The following is an 18,946-nucleotide window of genomic DNA, read 5'->3' as shown; positions in this document are numbered from 1 at the left end:
AATTCAGACATCAGCCTTAAACTAAATAAATAAAAATTGTGTGTGTACTTATGTACACGCGTTAGAACTTAGAAGTTATACTTCTTTGGCGGAACAAGATAAAAATCTTTTGATTATTTTTATCTTTCGCCTCATTCTACGTTTGTAGAAAAAACGACACTAACAATTCTCTAGTTTCAAATATTCAATTCTCAAGTTAATTCAACATAATTACATTTTATATTTTAAAATGTTGACAATGCTTAATTCAGGGTTTCGGTTTTTTTATATATATAAAAATGAATCCCTATTTCCCTTGGTCATGGTATCACGTGTGAACGACTGGACCGATATCCTTTATTCTTTTTTTGTTGTGTTTGTTATTGTCAGAAGAAGGATCTTATGAAAAAAAAAACAAGAAAAATGAGCGGAAAATTTGAAATCTTAGGAATACTTTTGATACGATAACAAATTTTTCAGTGCATAGTGCCTTTACGATTTAAACCTTTTTTCATGTAACCTTATGGCGTTTGACATAATATTGACAGAAAGAGTGCTGCAAATTTCGTCAAAGGGGGTGTAAGAGAAAATAGTATCGTGTGGAATAAATGTTTCCATGTTATTTATTATATTGATAAAATACATATAAAATAAATACAGTCGCTAATTGTTTGTGGCATTCATCTTGAAAATCCATGTTTGTCACATGGCCAGTTATATGTCGCCTGTTCCCATGTCGGAATATCAACAAAACTATTTATATACGCACCAGAAAAACAAACAAAGAATGTTGTTTATCATAAAGCATTAGAAAAATAAACACTTTGTTTCTGAAATATTTTTTAGTTACTATACCAATTCTAAATTAATCCGCTAGTGTTAAAACTATTTTGGATTGAAATCTATACTAAAACCATAATTACTAATAAAACATATTATGTTAAATAAGAAAGTTGGTTAGTTTTTGGTTTACTTAATGTGCTATATATAGCAAAAACTTAAATAGATTTAAACTTTTTACACTACAAACTTTGGAAGTTGTTTTCAATATTTTGCGCAATAAGCTACACTAACTTTATAGCTAACTTTATTGAGAATTAAAGTAGATAATAATCATTTACATCGAAAGGTAAACTTAACAACAAAACTTTTTCTAAAGTGGCATTTACGCTTGTTTTTATATTCTATAATTAAAATATCCTTTATACTATATCACTATAATATACCAATACTTAAGCTAAGTAGACTCCCGTATGTCAAAAACTTTAGATTGGATATATGACATTGGTTAGAGATATTTTATTGAACATTTTTACGTAGCTTTGACGACCTTTATGAATCAATTAACTTTATTACTTATTAATTAACTTTTATTATTTATTACTTAAAGACAAAGGTATAATTTTGTTTACCGATGGGCTAAGTACACGAAATCTCCACTGATTTCGTAAAGATATTCTTCAATTACAAAGGCGTACTGTAGTGACCTCTGAAGTGACCTGTGCGAGACGGCTTGACATTTATTAAGTTATTTACCTTTCGGTGTAACATTGTGACAATAGGTACGGGTCGCTCGGAATTTTGTGAAGGAATGCAAGCATTTGCAAAGGGGTGGAATGTGACCGCGACGTCTTCATGCGAAACAAGTTTTAAGCTAATGCTCCCTCGTTTGTGGAGAATGGCACGATTAACATACGTGTTTTGCCGTTCGTTTTAATGCGGGAAGTATTGTATTGGCACGTTTGCCGCGCCGCTAAGTTTTGTAATTATATTTATCTTGCTCAAGTGGGTGTACTGTAATAATAATTAGTATCATTAGTAGGTTTCGAATGTAGTTTAGGATTTAATTTATCTTTAACAATAGATTTGGCCTACGTTTCGTATGAGGTCGTAGTCATGTTGTAAATTTAACGCCAGTGCAAAGTAAAGCGCGTAACTAGCGCTGTATTTTAATTTAAATTTACTATACACCATGTATTGTAAGAGCGTACAAAATCTTAAAAGGCCAGCAACGCACTCGCGAGCCCTGTGGCATTGACTGTGCCCATGGGCGATATCACATAACATCAGATGAACCTTCTGCCATTTGCGTTGCTAGAAAAAAGTGTAGTTTCATATAAAGAAAACATTATAAGAGATGCAACCTTGTTGCTAACAAGCGATCTGTATAATATTTAGTTAAAACAGCTATATATTTTTTATAAAACAACTTTGATTATGTTCTGACATTATAAGTAATTCTTAGTAGAGTTGTTTCTTTATACAATCATTATGTTCAACGTAGGTATTTTTATTTGTATAGAAGCGACTGCTCGTCTTATACCCGCACCATATTTGCTCGGGTTGAGTAACAACGAAGCGTCAAAAAAGGCCTTTTTATTTGCTCGGGCTCCCAACATTTGTTAAGTGTAAAAGCAAATTTGAGAGTGCCCGCACAATTACACAAGTATTCAGTAAGAGATGGAAAAAGCGGAAACTTGAATGTATATATTTCCTTTTTTATAATATGCTTGAAACGCGCAGGTTTTTGTAAAGGGAATGAACACAATTAACATTCTTTCTGTGAGCGAAAATTGTTTGAAAACTTTTTATTTGCCAACAAAGACTGTGAACGATGTTTCAATTCGTTTATTTACATAAATGTTCCACTAAAGAATAATAGACTGATAAACAATAAAATATAGAATTATGTTCAAAAATATCTATAATATATCCTTATTCTATAGACAAGCTTAGTTATATATATAAAATTAAGAAGTCAATGATAACGTATTTTAAATGTAAATAGTGTAATATACCTATAATATTAATAATTTAAACTTGTCTGTTCACGTTGATTTCTAAAAAAATATGTAGCAATTGTTAATATAATAATTATTTATTAATTTAATCAGACATTATTGTATTAGTGCCAGTATTGTCCTTAATATTATATTAATAGGTATATTCAATCATATTTTTTTAAATAGGTTAAATTGTAATAATTAAATTATATAATTAAACGGATTCGGAGTTTAAATGACCTTAGAGTACAAACGTCTGTCTTTTGTTTGGACGTATATATTAACATACAATTTAAAAACCCTATAATATACTGTTCTGTATCTAACAGTAATATCGATCCTTGGATGTGTTTTTTAGTCAACCTTATGTTAAAAATGGCTAATAATAATTACGCGTCGAACCTTTTGAGCTCAATAATATATTGTACAGTAAATTGGAAACCTAATTATAAAAGTCGGGTCATAATTAAATATTCATTGATATCACTATCCAATCGGCAGTAATCAAATAAATATTAATCTACTAATTGTTTTTCGCGTTGACACCATACTGTTGACAGAGGCTGTGATAGACGATCTTTTTCCAACCCTTTTTCTCGTTTGGACCGCCCATGACTACGCATTGTAAATATGCCAATACATCAAACTTTTTAACCGAACCCTCGGTCAGATTTAAATATGATACCCTAACGAGATTTTGATATTGCGGTGTCTTTTGTTAGTCAACAGCATACATAAAAGGCTAGAATAGTGTTGCCTTTTCTTATATTAAATTTAAGTGTATTATGTTTATTTATGCCACCTTTGTCTCTGTTAAAGATTGTAGATAGAGGTATAAATCTAGGGATAGTGTAAAGTCCTCCAGCGGCATGGGGATCACACATTTTTGGTTTTATTGGGCATTTGGGTATGGCTGACGTACCGGTTTGGACCGAACCGGTTTTTCACAATATCCGTACTAGTTAATTGCTAAAAGATAATGGTGCACAGGTTCTAACACATGCCCTTAGGCATGAGACATGTGCGTTACTGGACTGTCACTGCTCAGGAATGTAAGAAATTGAAAATCTTTAGCAAATGCCAATTTGCCCGACAATTTTGATAATTGTTAATATTTAAACCACGTTGGTGTGTGTAACCAAATAAAGGACATATGTTTATACAATAGATTACATTGTAAATAACTGTAAGAATAAATATAAGGAAATAAATGCATATTAAAAATGACCAATTACATAAGACAATCTCGGTTATATTTATTAAAATAGCTGACAATCATTAGAATTCCAATTATCAGAATACACAGGTTGATTAACAAACGATTCTAATCGCAAACATTTGATGAGTCAAACAAAGCTATTTCAAAATAATTGCGAGCCAAACTTTCGGATGTATCGGACCGTATTGATTTTGCGGGTATATTTAGGAAATGGGCTTCCGAATTTAATGTAAGTAGTTACTTACAGACGGGAATATTTAAAATAAGCCTTCAGATGGATATCGCTGAAGGGTATTTTCAATATGGGTAATTTCGCCTGAAACACAAATACTTTAGGAGCTTTATTGCATACTCGAGGATTAACTGGGTATGAGCGTTGAAAAACGGGTGGCTTCGGTTACGTTTCATGGCGTTTTATCTTAATTACTTCGAAATCTTTGTGCGAGAAAATCTCTACCCTTATGTTGTCCATCGTCGCGTAACTTTATGTGCGGATTACTTTTATGACCGGGATTAAGGCCCTCTGCGAATGTTTACGGCCGAAATCGGAGCCTATCTGTACTATAGATGCTGGATTTAATATTGCAAAGATTTATTTCCCATGGGTAAGAGTTTTTAATGAAACACAATTTACTGGATCGTTTTTATACTAATTATAAACACGTAAGTTATAGTTTCTGAATTCGAAATAATTTAAATTATCTTTAGAACTAAAAATTTATTTATTGAATTTCTTTGAAGGCCGGTGTCAAAGCCACATAGATTGCCGATGACCATAGACTATGGTTCACATAAAAAAGAAATTCTTACGACATTATAATTGAGTCTAATAGGTGACCATTAATTTTGGTCTAGCTTCTTATCCGTATGCTCCATGAATTGAAATAGCTTCCTAAACATTATAAAAAGGATTTGGTTTGAGTTTTATAAGTTAATCCGTCTTTAACGCTTCAGAAGATCTAGAAATTTACCGTATGCAAGATGTTATGCCTACTCAAAGTACTAATAATAATTAAGTGATATTGGACTTTTGATATCTTGGAATATGTCAAAAATTATTTTCAAACCTCTAAATTTAGTCTTGACCTCGTTAGTTAATTATGGATTTTCTTAAAAAGAGAAAATAATTCCATCCCGTAACATGTAGCAAGGTAATTACTCCACTTTTATACACCAATATTATCTTTGGTGTTCGTAATAAAATATTGAAATTTTATTTTCTAAAGGAAATGAGCGATGAAGACAGAATACCAAACAGATAAGAATTTTTAAATAAATACTTGTCTATAAGCGCTAAGTGACGAGACAACATTCACATTCATGAGAAAATTTACTAATAATACATTATATGCTTATTAATTGTATATTATACTAAAAACACGGCAGCAGGCCAGAAAGAAGTATTATTAGATAAAAGCACAGGAATTACAGTAACAAAAACGGAAACTAGATTTACCATAATTGGCAAAAATTACAATCGAAAATATTGTACAATTAAATTGTCTTAGGTTAGGACTATCGCTAGTCCGGAGCTGGAGTAGTTTGAACCATACATATCCTTGTCGGGTTCTCCCACCTATTAAAAGTTAAACACGCCATAGTAGCTGACAGTTACTTATAATTATTGCACTTTGCTATGGTGTTTTAATAAATAAATATAATTAAAAACATTTCAAGCAATATATCTTTAATATTCGTGTCACAAGAAAATTCCAAAATTTTTGTTGTTATAAATTGTACTTAGTATTTAACGTTGATATACATTTTGAAACTCACCTTAAACCGATAGCTTAACGACCTGAGAAAATCCGGAGAGTGCCTCACACTATAAACGCATTCTCGAACACATTGTTGGGTATATGTTACACTGGCTAAGTAACTTGGGAATTTGGAATAGTGAAAGGAATTTGCCTTAAATAATTCCAGTTTATGATATATTTAACATTAATAGAACCAGACAAAGGAGTTAAGGGAATTCTAACCATTCTAAATCTCTCGCCGTAGATGTAGATTATAACAACGTAGTTGTGTTGAGAATCCCTTTGCAATTTACGAATTACAGTGAATATTATTGTCTTATGTCTAAGCAAATACATTACATTGCTTGTGTTTTTTACGTTGCGTTGGTAATTTCTGTTCCAATGCAATCGATGTAAATGTGTGTAAATTTTTTATATATATTGTATTTATGAAGCATGTATAAATAAAATGTAAGGATCTACAAACCAGCAAAATGACTTATCTGTTGGAAAAAAGAATAAAATACTATTTTAAACCTAGATACGGTAGGATTGTAAAAAGTCAATATAATGTGTCAAGTAATAGTTTTCATTCAACCGTTAACTAACAAAATTAAATAACGAATATTTAAATAAAACGTATAAGCAAATTATTTGTAAATAAGTACTTATTTAATTAATTTTATTATAAGAATAGTATGGTGTATTCTAATTAAATTTCATCAAAAATATTCACAAATCTTAGAAGACTGTTATACAAAAATCCCAGTCAAGAGCTTTTAAGCTACAGGTGCGTTTTAAGCCGAGTATTTGCCATTTTATAAGGATCCTTTCCTCACACCTGACACAAGATGTCGCCTTTTATTGTGTGCCTAACACTTTTATGTTCTGTTTTAATGTTACGAGTATCGGAAATCAGGTCAAGATTTATAACGTTTATTGACGATTTTTAAATATAAAATATTTATTACTTTAGTATAAAATAAGAGTTACTTTATTTGGTTGTAAGAAACAACAACATTAGAAAACGAATAAATGTTTTAATTTAAAAACAATTAGTACCCTGTGTCTCATAGGAAATAAAAGGATAATATTTACATTTACTTTAACTCAATTTCGTTAGTAACTAAGTAGAAATAAGATAAAATGTAACTTAAAAGATTGTCAATGAAGGCTATATATTTATTTATAAGTACACTGTGATATTCCGGTTAAATAAGTTGTAAAATTTCAGTATATTTATAGTATATGTGTATATGTAGTGTATATTTTAGTGATAGTTTAACGATTAAGATTTGTATTTTTCGTAATTTTCGTGACGTAATGCCAAAATGTCTAGATTTCACAAAATACTATCAACAAAACTGCTAACATACGATATATTTATTTTAAAATATTTAAAATGATAAATCAGCAATAGCGATAAGCCTCCGTCACATAGCTTCTAAAAATTGCTGCTTCGAGCAATTAATAAAATCCATTGATTCGAATCTATCTTGCCTGAAGCACGCACAACCAAAATACTTCCAATTACATGATATTATTAAAATAGCTTGAAGTTAATTTATACACAAACAACAAAGTCTCGCCACTCTTAAATATGAAAACTCAACAAAGTGCTACACAAACAATGTGAAATGATTTGTGTACCGTCTAACAGTGAAAAATGTGTAAAGTATGTACTGTTAGTCAAGTTAAGCTTGACTGATGTGTAAAACGGTCTCAATGCATTTGGGATGTAGAAAATAAAGTTAACAGTCATTTGTTTTACTAAAAAAAGTTTTTACTTAATCAGCTATTTAATTTACTTTTAAAAAGTATAAATATAATATCTTAACACGAATATCATTTAAAAGAACACTATTTTAATATAAATATTATGTTTCCCGTCTGTTGTACCTGTCATTTTATGAAACATGAACTTAGAGACGCCATCTTCTTTTTGATATAATTGTAGAGATGTTTCTGCACGTTTCTATCAGATTTTATTATATTGTTAACTAAAATATGATACGTGACCAAAAGCCTTTTTTCATTCGAATAATAGTTTAGTCTGGATTTAAAAATACTCCTTGGTCGTTTTTATTATTTTAATAATGCCATTGAATAATATATAGTTTTATTACATTAATGATAACCATTTTCGTTTGATTAATATTATTAATATTCCAATTGTCATATTCATATCATATTAAATTCATAATTATTTATTCATATAGGTAATGATGTACACTTATGAACGTCATAAATAGAAATGCATATGAAATATATTTTATATTACAACCAGTTCTCAAATCAAGGGCGAACGGAAGAGAAAAACTGGGAATAAACTCTCCGCCACTCTTTTGAATCGCCAAGTTTTTTTTTGTATTACACAATGTTTGTAATACAAAAAAGGGGAGCTGCAACCATAACACCATGTTCCACATGACATCAGCAGGAGGCATGGTGAAATAGGAGCACGCACTTACATTCTCGTGGGAAAAACAAGCAGATACGTAGTCGAAATATCTAACATTACCGTACCACAGTAAATGTACCATTATAAATTTAGTTATGTTATTAAATTAGCTGATTTCATTAAAACGCAAAATATTAATTGATTTAGCGTTTGCGATTCGTTAATATAACAGTTTTAATAGTAATTTTATGTGGTTTCACAATTGCTTAAAGCACTCTATACCACCAGATATGGGCATACATAATATAATGCTATGGCGTTAATGTTCTACACGAAAACTTTATATTTGACGACTTTAAACTAACTTATAAGCTTTAATGAAATAATTACATGAAATTATAATTGCACTCATTTTTAATACGTTCATACCTATTTAAATATCTAATAAATAAATCATTTATTTGCAAAGTATGTGCAATCAGATTGATAATAATAAATACAGTTGTGAGATATTTGTACTTGTTGTCAAAACTTATGATCCAACAACTCTTCTATATTAAAAGACAGCGACTTTTCCAAAAGTTTTCCCTTGAAAGCATTCCAAAGCAGTGATCTATAACTTCTGGGTGATTAATTAGTTAGCTATGGCGTAATAACAGGAACAGAACTAATTTTAATTCATAAAATCCTGGAATTTAACGATTGCTGAAAATAATTAATTCAATAGTAATAAAGTTTATATAAAGATTAAAACGTCGTAAATATACGTATGATGGCGCGTCAGACGTTATAGTTTACACTGTAGCTTACGGCCTGACTGGGAGAAATGTTTCGCCTACGAAACATATGACTCACTTACCTGTTGATGCCTTTTTGGGCGGCTTAGGGTCACCCGCTATCAATCTCATGCGAGCGTTATACCTTCTTCGAACTCTAAAGATACTTTTCATTTTAAAATGCATTCAGTCATATTAAAGTGTTACATTCTGTAAACTGCTAAATCCAAAACACAGTTCTTACAGGTATATTACATCAAGAATAATTTGATGAGTTATTTTTATAATATTTAAAGTTCGATTAAAATGTTTTATAAAAAATTTAATTATGTCGACTTAATCACTTTCAATAATGAGACAAAGCTTCAATTCAGTAGAAGTCTGTATCGTAAGGGAAATTTCAAAATTAATTTGCGTAGAACTATTTTGTCACACACGACATGACCTGTTATGTTATAAAGGCAACATTGTTTAATCTTAATCAAACCTACGTATTGAGTGTAGTGTATTTGACAATATAAAAAAAAATATTGAGAGTAATATGTATAAAATAATCGTTAATTTAACAAAAAATATTGATTCTGATACGTCAGTCACGTCACAAAACCGGTGAGATGTAACATTCCTAACGACTATTCATAAATCGAAGTTTTATAAATCAAAAGCGAATCGGTTTATAAAAACTTAACGGATATAAAAGATTTAAATGAGTTCAAATGGAAGCTTCTGGTCTGGCATATCCCCTAGATGTTATTCTATATAATGGAGCGTTTTTCTTTACCAATGGACGGAAGAGTACAGATAGTCGGGACATCGGTTTTGAATATTCAAGGGTCATCATACATGTCTGCTGTCTAGTTATATTCAGTTAGTATAAAAAGCAAAAAGTTTTGTACGTTTATAGTGTCAGATCACGACTCACTTTGCTGTTTGCACTTGCGATTTGCATAATTCATGACGCACCATGCAACCTTTCTACAAGTTAATACTGTCCAAGGGCTAGCACTAACTTTGACGTTCAGTTTTGTATATTTTTTGCAGTGGTTTCGCTGTTTCAATTAATTAGGTGCCCAAATGGAAACACTATGTACTTATATTTTAAATATAAAACACGGTGTTATTATTAAGTGTGGAATATGTTTCATAATAAAATAATAACTTATCCGGTCTCCAGCGTGTCTTATTCGGAATCGAGACAGCGCTAAGTTTTACTACCAAATGTCAAAAGATAGATCTTCTCTTTACTCTTCTTACATATAATGTAAACCATAAGAAATTAGTACACCTGTGTAATTATACTAACTTATGGAAGGAACTCGTCGTCGTGATTTCACCCTGTTAACTTCCACTGCTGGACAAATGCCTCTCTAATAAATTTTCAGTACGACCTGTTCCCCACGCTTTGCAACGCCATCCCTCCACCCTCACCAGGTCATTTGTTTACCTAATAGGAGGATGACTAACCTTTATAGAAGGAACGTCACATCAAGTTTATTTGCGCGTCGGTATTAATCCGAGATATTGACTATAATAGTAAACGATAAAATGTTTCATTAGATTTATCTAATTAATTTTAAATTGGCAATTCTTGCGCTCACGTTACCTAATTTTTTTCTCACTTCTCTCTCACACATTTTTTTAAAAAGATCGCTTGATATCGTTAAGGCCTGTAAGTAAGTTGTCCTCTTTTTATTTAATTATTTAAAATGTACTGTAATACCGCAATGTAGTGTAAATAAATAAATAAAATAAAAACAGTAGCACAGAACATCCCTTTTTGTGCCTGTTCTAAATCTTGATAACCATGTAGGTATTAAATTCAATCCAAGTGAATAGTATCAATGACATAAGGTGAGTAAAATGACGGTTTTCGTTTGAGAACACTATACTGTATAAACGAAAATTTTAGAGCGAACCATGATATAAGTTCTGCTTGTTTATGTTTCGTTATATTACATGAGAAGACAAAAATATAGTATAAGAGTTCTTATAATAGAAATGAGAAAATAATAGAAATTTTAGGTATTTGTACGTTATGGTTTGTGGACTCAGTTAGACGTACTTAAACGCTCATTAAGTCTGTTGTGCGAAAAGTCCTATCTAACTAAGGCAACCTAACTCCTTCCAATAGCACAGAAGGTTCCTGGGCACTTCGCAGACTTCACGGACCGACCTTACTGTTCCGAGGATTTCTTCATTCCAGGACTTCGTGGGTAACTGATTTCTGTGCGCTGAAACAAAAAGATGTTTATAAGGAATCGCTTTGTCAATTGCGAGTTAACTGCTGGCAGAGCCATTTTGGACTGTCTGCGCTTCGCGATCATCGTTGATGTAGAAGTTCTGCCGAATCCAGGTTCACACTTGGGATAAGGGCAAGGGAAGGAGCGGATACGGGTCAGCAGGCGTCATTTCGGAGCCTCTCCTGGCAAGTTCATCGGCAGCATCATTGTGGAGAGATCCACTGTGTCCCTTTACTCACTGTAGGGTAACTCTGTTTGTCAAGGTTATTGCTTATTATTGGTTAACCACTGCACGGCTCTGGCTGCTTCGGTTAGAGCGACACATTCCCATTGAAAAATCGAGCTGTATGTGCCTATAGATAGGTGTATGATAATGTTAAAATCAAGAGAGATGCCAGCGCCAAAGCCATGTCCTATTTTAGAGCCATCGCTATATATGCGTACATGGTATTTCCTGTTAAGTATGTGTTCATTAACGATCCTATCACATGACGCGGCTATGAGAGTTTGATACTCTATCGCCCTGTTGAGAATCGCTGTGTGTGCTGTATTGATTTTTACCTCATAGATCCAGTACCATAAGCCTGATGGCAGCGAGTGCTCCTCCTGCTGTATGTGTAGGTCTAGGAGTACAACTTGCAGGTCTATCTCCAGTATGTTCTGCAGTAAGCGTTGTTTTCATGCAACCGCCTAGCCACGTACAAAGCAAGCCTCTGGAAGCGTCCAAGTTTCGTGATTGCCGTTCGGAGTTCTGTTCTCCGCTACCAAACCAGAGCTCCATAAGCTAGCATTGGCCTGAGTGTAAAGCCATAAATTTATCTTAGGCGATAAACCCCATTTCACGCCTAGCAGTTTGTTGCAAAGGCGATCGTTGCTTTGTTTAGTTTATGTTCAAGGTGTTTGTTCCAAAGCAGATTGCTGTCTAAAATCACACCTCAGAACTTGATTTCTTCCTTGAGATTTAGTTCTGTGTTGAAGAGTTTTGGCAGTCTGTACGGTCTTATGACTCTTCGGTTGGTAAATAAGACTAGTTGTGTTTTTGATGTATTGACAGATAGCTCGTGCTCATTGCACTATCTCTTAATTAAATATTAGTAGGTTTAATTATTTAACAAGTTTACAATCAGAAGGGATCATTCATATAGGTAACCAAGAACACTTATAAACGTTAACAAAAAAGATGTTTATCTAAATTTACATCTACTACTAGTTCGCAAGTCAAGGGCGTAGAACGGGCAAGAATAACTGGCAAGAAACGCCACACTTTTTAATCGCCAAGCAGCCGTAAATGTTCAAATGAGCAAATCAATCCCAAGCATTTAAGTAATCGTAAAATTTAAACCCTATTGATTTACAAATTTACAAATGATTTACAAAACAATCTATTGAACAAGATCTATCGACCTATGGATGCTATCATTCAACCAGCCAAGCGCAAAATGAATGACTCAGCACGCAACGACATTTGATATATTTGCAAGGAAAATTATTTGATATAGTTACGATCACATGGGTTATAATTTACAAAGAATAAAAATCGAACATGATATCACGTTCATGGCATCCAATCGCTATAGGAATAAGTTATAATAGTCAACACACAATGTCCTGTTCCGTCAACCATCAAACTCTGTAAATGACATTCGCAGATGTAGCTTAGTAATTCTTCTCTAAGAATGATAAGAAGCGCCAACGACGCCATTCCATGTTTCTTTATACAAAATTACGTGATATAACAATTATTCAAAACTTAATTTAGCTAAAATACAAAAATTATTTGATAATTTTAGCATCATTAATCAAAATTTCATTTAAATTACTTACGTGTCGTACGGCGAAACAAAAAATAATGTGTAAAAAAATAAAAGACGATCGAAGTTTGAAATTACATAAAACAACAAAAAGTAACTCTAAAAATGCAATAGGTGTAATTTTCCATGAATCCGTTTAATGATAAACGAATTTTGTAAAACGTAGGTCGTAATTAAACTTTCGTATAAATACGAGTATGGAACAAGTTGGAGTTTTGAAATGTCGCTAAAATTATAACTGCATATTATTTGGAGAGAGAATGTGACCCATTCAATGGTAGCGAGCTCCAGGCGCCACTCCCGAAAGGAATTTTGTCAAAGCACCAACTACGTATACATTCAGCATTCCGAAAAATACTATTAGAAATTGTTTGCTTCTGGAATTCTCTTTGAAATATCAGTTTTTCAGGTTGTTTACAATTTTATGTAATATCATTAAGTTTTATTAGTGGCCTTTTAAATGAAGAAATATTATCAATTCCTGGCGTGATATTTCACTACCTTAATTATTGCGGCTCAATCTATTTTTATTTGTTTAAAATGTTTTCAATTAAACCAGAATTTCGTATTTACCTACGTTGAATTCGGATTCGATTTCAATTTTGTAACTTTCATACACTAAAACATTAAATTTAATATTCATACAAATTCCTTCAAACCAACTTTTCATTACAATTATAAAGCTATGGAACCGAAACGGTAATTTAAATAACCTTAATAGTTTAAATTCTCATGAAATCTCTTATCTCCAGTCGGAGTTGTAATTTCGTCGAAAGTGTTAATTTAAATAGAATTAAAGGAACCCTTCAATTTTATTAATATTACTGTCTAAATTACATCTTGATTCTCTTTGAAAGTTAAGGTATGTTTCTATGTTAAATTAATTTACATTTAAAAAAGTTAAATTGTAAAACGACGAAAGACGCTATGCGTTTTGAATAATTGTGATTGGTTAATGTCTGCACGACAGTGTGTGATTGGACAGAAGATGATGATTCTACGCGATGATCGAATTGTTAACGTTATAAGAGCAACAAATTGTTTTAAACTTTTTACTGAATTAAAATGGAAGCACGAAAGTATATTCCATAGTAGCAAAACACAATAACATTTTATTGTCATTATACGCGATTTTGCAACTATATCCGTAAAATATTTTATTTTAATGCATATTATATATACGATAAATAAAGCGTAAAATGTACAAAAATATCCGGCAAGGTTCGAACTGGGTCGTCCCAGGAATTTTGTGCCTTCCTCGCGCGTGCCTCTACATCCGAGTCATATCTCAAAGACTTGAATGCATGAAGTATGCAACTTATTTATCAACTTATAGCTAAAGCCAAAATTGTTTAAGACTAGTGAATAGTGAAAATATATTATTGAAAGCGTTAGTATACAATATTTTTTATTTACTTAACCAAGACTCATATTCAGGGTGTCATAAACAAATTTAATAAAAAAATCGGGATTACTTACTAATTTCGTACTTACCTAAGTAGCGATTCTAAAGATGCAATTTTAGACCACGTCATATATCACTATGCCATTGGACTGTTATTAATAATTTATAATAACGAAAGCCAATAAAGAAAATACATATTTAAATAATAGTTAATAAACGTAGAGCACTTAAAACTTAAGGTCCAATCAGAGTGGAAACAGACAGTGGACTTCACTCTTAAGATTTCTAATTTTTTTTTTAAATATAGGAGAGGACACTTATAGTTAAATGTCACTCTGCGTTGCATGCGGTCAAAAGAAACGATTGTTGAAGGTTGGATCACATAAATTACGTCTTTATGTACGATTGTAAAAAAATATTGTATAGGTTCATAGCCTACTTTTCAATTAAGAAAAATAAGAAGAACGCGTGGATGCGTTCCGCTTTTAAATGTCAATATAGTTTTTTTTACTAACGTCAATAATGTACGTAATTTTGTTTCTGTCTACCAGAATCGATAGTGCTTTGTTTCATGTTTCTCACATCAACACTAGCTATGCAAAATACTTAAGTTTCGTATCGGGCAGCCCGGACATACAACGACCAGTATTTAATCCTTTGACTTGTTTAAACTATCGCGGAATATGATTAAGGTGTATTACGAATATACATAGCGCAAAATCACCCGCATCATGAGCATACCCCACATACACACCTTCACGTACTTATCCTCACTTTTACACCATCACACAACACAGCCAAATTAGGTATCACTTAGTTAAATGTATTGAATAATTTTTATTGTGTGTTTTAAGTTTTTAAACCTTTTAGTAGGTAAATATTATGTATTCCATCTTTGGCTATATTTTTAATGTAATTGTTTGTTATTATACATCATTTTTGTAAGCTGTAGGATTACGAAATAAACATTTTTTTTTTAAATTTTCATAACTTTATAATACACCATTTGGAAAAATTTATTGTCGGACAGTTTAACACTTAAATTTGAATCAACTGGCGGAAAGTTACTTCATAACAATGTGACAAAACATTCTTAAACTAATTAGTAATGTTTTGTGATTAAATTATAAATGTACTCAATTGAGGCAAGTATATCGATAATTGAACCGTAAATCGCGCATTTGTTTTTGAATCCAAATTCTCCCAGATTTGCTTATATACGAGTTTAACGTGATCCATATCATTTCACGCACGAACGACGCACGCTAATGTAACCCACTGATCTTTGATCGTGTTTGCTCTTCCCTATTTACTGAAACGACTTGCTTACATTTATTTTCTTTGGCGTTTGAACTTTGAAAACTTAATTTGCCGAGCCAAAGGCTTTGATTTCAAGTGAGCCTTTTGGACTGACCTTTTATCTATTTATTTTGAGTTAGTGAGTGCTTGCTTCAATAAAAAAAATATTAAGTATACTAACACAAGCTTTAGCTTTCTGCAGCATACTGCATTATCATATAGAAATTTCAATAAAATAGTTATCTAAAACCTTGAATTACAATATAATTATTTTTCAACCTAATGTGGATTATATATTATATAATTAAGATATATCGATCTATAACGAATATTTAAATTAATTTTGTAGGACCTTACAGTAAACAACCACCAATATTAGAATATTAGAGAGATATTTATAATTGAAATTAAATTTTAATAACTTTATTAAGTATATTTAAATTAGCCAGTATTTACGGTTACATTCCCATGTATACATTAAAACTGTAAACAGTTCAAACTATAAACAATAATAAATTAACAATATAATAATAATAATAAATATACACAATTAAAATTCGATTGACGGTCAGTGAATCACATACGTGACTGTCTTGGGGCAAAAAAGAATTATAAAAGACATGTTTTTAGTATTGATTATTAAAAAAATGTGTGCTGGTACTAATGTACACACGTAAGAAGTGAAACTTCTTTATGACCTTATTTTTCGAAAAATAATCTTCTAAATGCAACTTTATAAAAATTTGTTAAATAAAGTTAAATTAGATAAAGTTTCACGAAAGGCTTTTATTATCATAAATACAAATAATACAATTATTTCATTTTACCTTATTACTACTAAAATTATTACAGAATTGTATTTATTGTAATACAATTATTACTATCATTGTTACTATATATTTTGTTATTAATGGCTTCGAATCAACCGTGGTAGGGACAAGAAAAAGATGGTGCGTAACAGAAAATGTAACGCGTAACCGAAAAATGTGACGGTAACTTTTTTTCCAACGCCGCTAAAGAAGTTTCACTTAAAAAAAAACCATTTAAAATACAAAGTTAATACATAATGTTTATATTGGTAATCCGTTAGCTAAATAGTTTGGATGGAAACACGTAAGTAAACAAATACAAACTTAGCATTAAATGTTAGTTCTCATCCCGCGGGAGCGTACGATAATTACCGATTTCCCATTGTTTTCAACTAAAGTCTATTAATTTCAAAACTTCGTGGACTGTAGAGAAATACGATAACTCGGCTTTGTTTACTGCAATGTATTGCACTTATAATGCATAACTGCTCGTTGGAATAATACAAATAACAAGTATATTGCTCTAAAATATTATGGTTATAACACACACACACATTTATAACCTCACTCGTGTACGACTGTTAATTAGTGATACATTAAAGATACAGAAAAATACTTAAAGCTCCATACGATTATCACTATTGACAAAGAAGAAAGTTCAAAATCCATTTAAACGCGCCAACTTTTCTTTATCGCGTACTAAATATCTTTATTTATTATTGTTAAAAAGCATAATTTTAGTTTCATACGTTTTAATTAGGGTGATCTACATTTTTATTAACTTACTGTTTTGTTTCACTCACGTTGGACGCGTTATATTTGTTAGTAGTTACGTCCACAATTTTGTTTTGAGTGATTTGTGCGTTTCGTGACTATTTTAACCTAACCTATTGTTCCCAAACTAATATTATTTCTCTACATCATTACGACTTGTTACGATTAGTTAGATTTAGTAACATTGTGTACATTTCTTTTTGTTAAGGATATATCAGAACGAGGTACTCGGGACCTGTTTTAGAATAAAATTTTGTATCGACTGCTACCGAACCGTTCTCTGTGGTACAATTGATACAAGTTAAACCCTTAATTCTCTGATCGATAATTACATAAAGGTTAATAAATAATTGCCAAAAACATTTTTCTTCATAACGAGACTTCTGACATAGGTTGGTTGTCTTATGACATAAACCGGGCAGGCCTGCAACAACTCTTCGGCTGTCTTTTCTTTTCTCTTTACGGTCTCTGTTTCTTTAGATACCATTCTAATCCATCCATCAATATTCGTCTATTTACCTTTTTCACTTCAAGAATTTAAGTGAAATTTAAATTGTCAAAATTCGTTTTTCTAATCGCAAGGCAATAAACTTTTTTTATATATATTATATATTTTATATAGGAACTTACGAAACGTATATCTTCCCTTCAATCAAGTACAAAGCAAAATGGAATAGCTATATCAATCTTAGTCACTGTCGACTGCCGAATAATAGCGTTTACCGCCACATATTATAGACGACATGAAAGATATACTCGGATTCATTACGCTTAGTGGAACAATAATAGAAATATTTGTAAAGGTCCAAATACTACACCTTTGGTTGTATTTTTTTGACAATTGCTCTGTTTTCTGATACATTTACATGAAGGGTTTTGTTTGAATCGATATTTGAACCTCCGTATTTGCGTTTCTAAAATAATATAGAGATGTAAATCCAAAAACCGATTTTTTTAGTGGTAATAATTCAATGGTATATATGCCACTGGGGCTAATCTAAAAAGCATCAAAACTAATAAAAATAATAGAAAAATATTTATTTAATTATCTTTGATTTATCATGTTGTTGTGTCATTAAGTAAATTTTTCTACATTGAAATAGTTTATATATTTAATATAACTAAAGGCACACTCGGCTAATCATTTAACAAGTAAAGCTACCAACATTTTTAGCTGGAAAACGCTACATGCTCCATCCGAGTTAAAGCAAGCGTAAAATAATTATGGAGAAAAGTAAAATTAGTTCCCATTTTCTGGCTTAGCACTTAATTCTCCTACCTAAGCTTAAATACATTTATGCGGAGAGTGGTTTACCGGGAATTATCCTTATATAACGCATTCTAGATTTTAGAGTTTCTTAGAAAAACATAGCTATACATTTTCTGAGTAATGTGAAATCCAAATCAAAAAAAATATTTGTTTTTAGGATAAAGTTTATAATTATTCGTAAATTCATCTGAAATACTATTGAAGTGAAACTTCTTTATCGGCGTTGGAAATAAATTTAACGTCAAATTTTAGGTTACCCGTTACATTATTCCGTTACGCGTCACATTTTAACGTTACGCGCACTCTGTTTCTTGTCCCTACTACGGTTGATTTGAGAGATTCGAAGGCATTAATAACAAAAATATATATTAACGATTACAATGATAGTAATAATTCTATTACAATTAATGAAATTCTGTAATAATCTTAAGGTATAAGAGA

At 31.3% G+C, this 18,946-nt stretch overlaps 1 protein-coding gene across 1 annotated transcript in view; it reads left to right on the top strand.

Annotated features, from left to right (window-relative positions):
- Positions 1–18,946, top strand: part of LOC123714308 (lachesin-like) — a 62,919-nt gene that overhangs the window by 29,842 nt on the left and 14,131 nt on the right. The window lies entirely within an intron of this gene.

The sequence above is a fragment of the Pieris brassicae genome, chromosome 9 (genome assembly GCF_905147105.1).
Source record: "Pieris brassicae chromosome 9, ilPieBrab1.1, whole genome shotgun sequence".
NCBI classification, from domain to species: domain Eukaryota; kingdom Metazoa; phylum Arthropoda; class Insecta; order Lepidoptera; family Pieridae; genus Pieris; species Pieris brassicae.
Note: the sequence above shows the minus strand (reverse complement) of the source record. Positions and strands in the feature narration are given on the sequence as shown.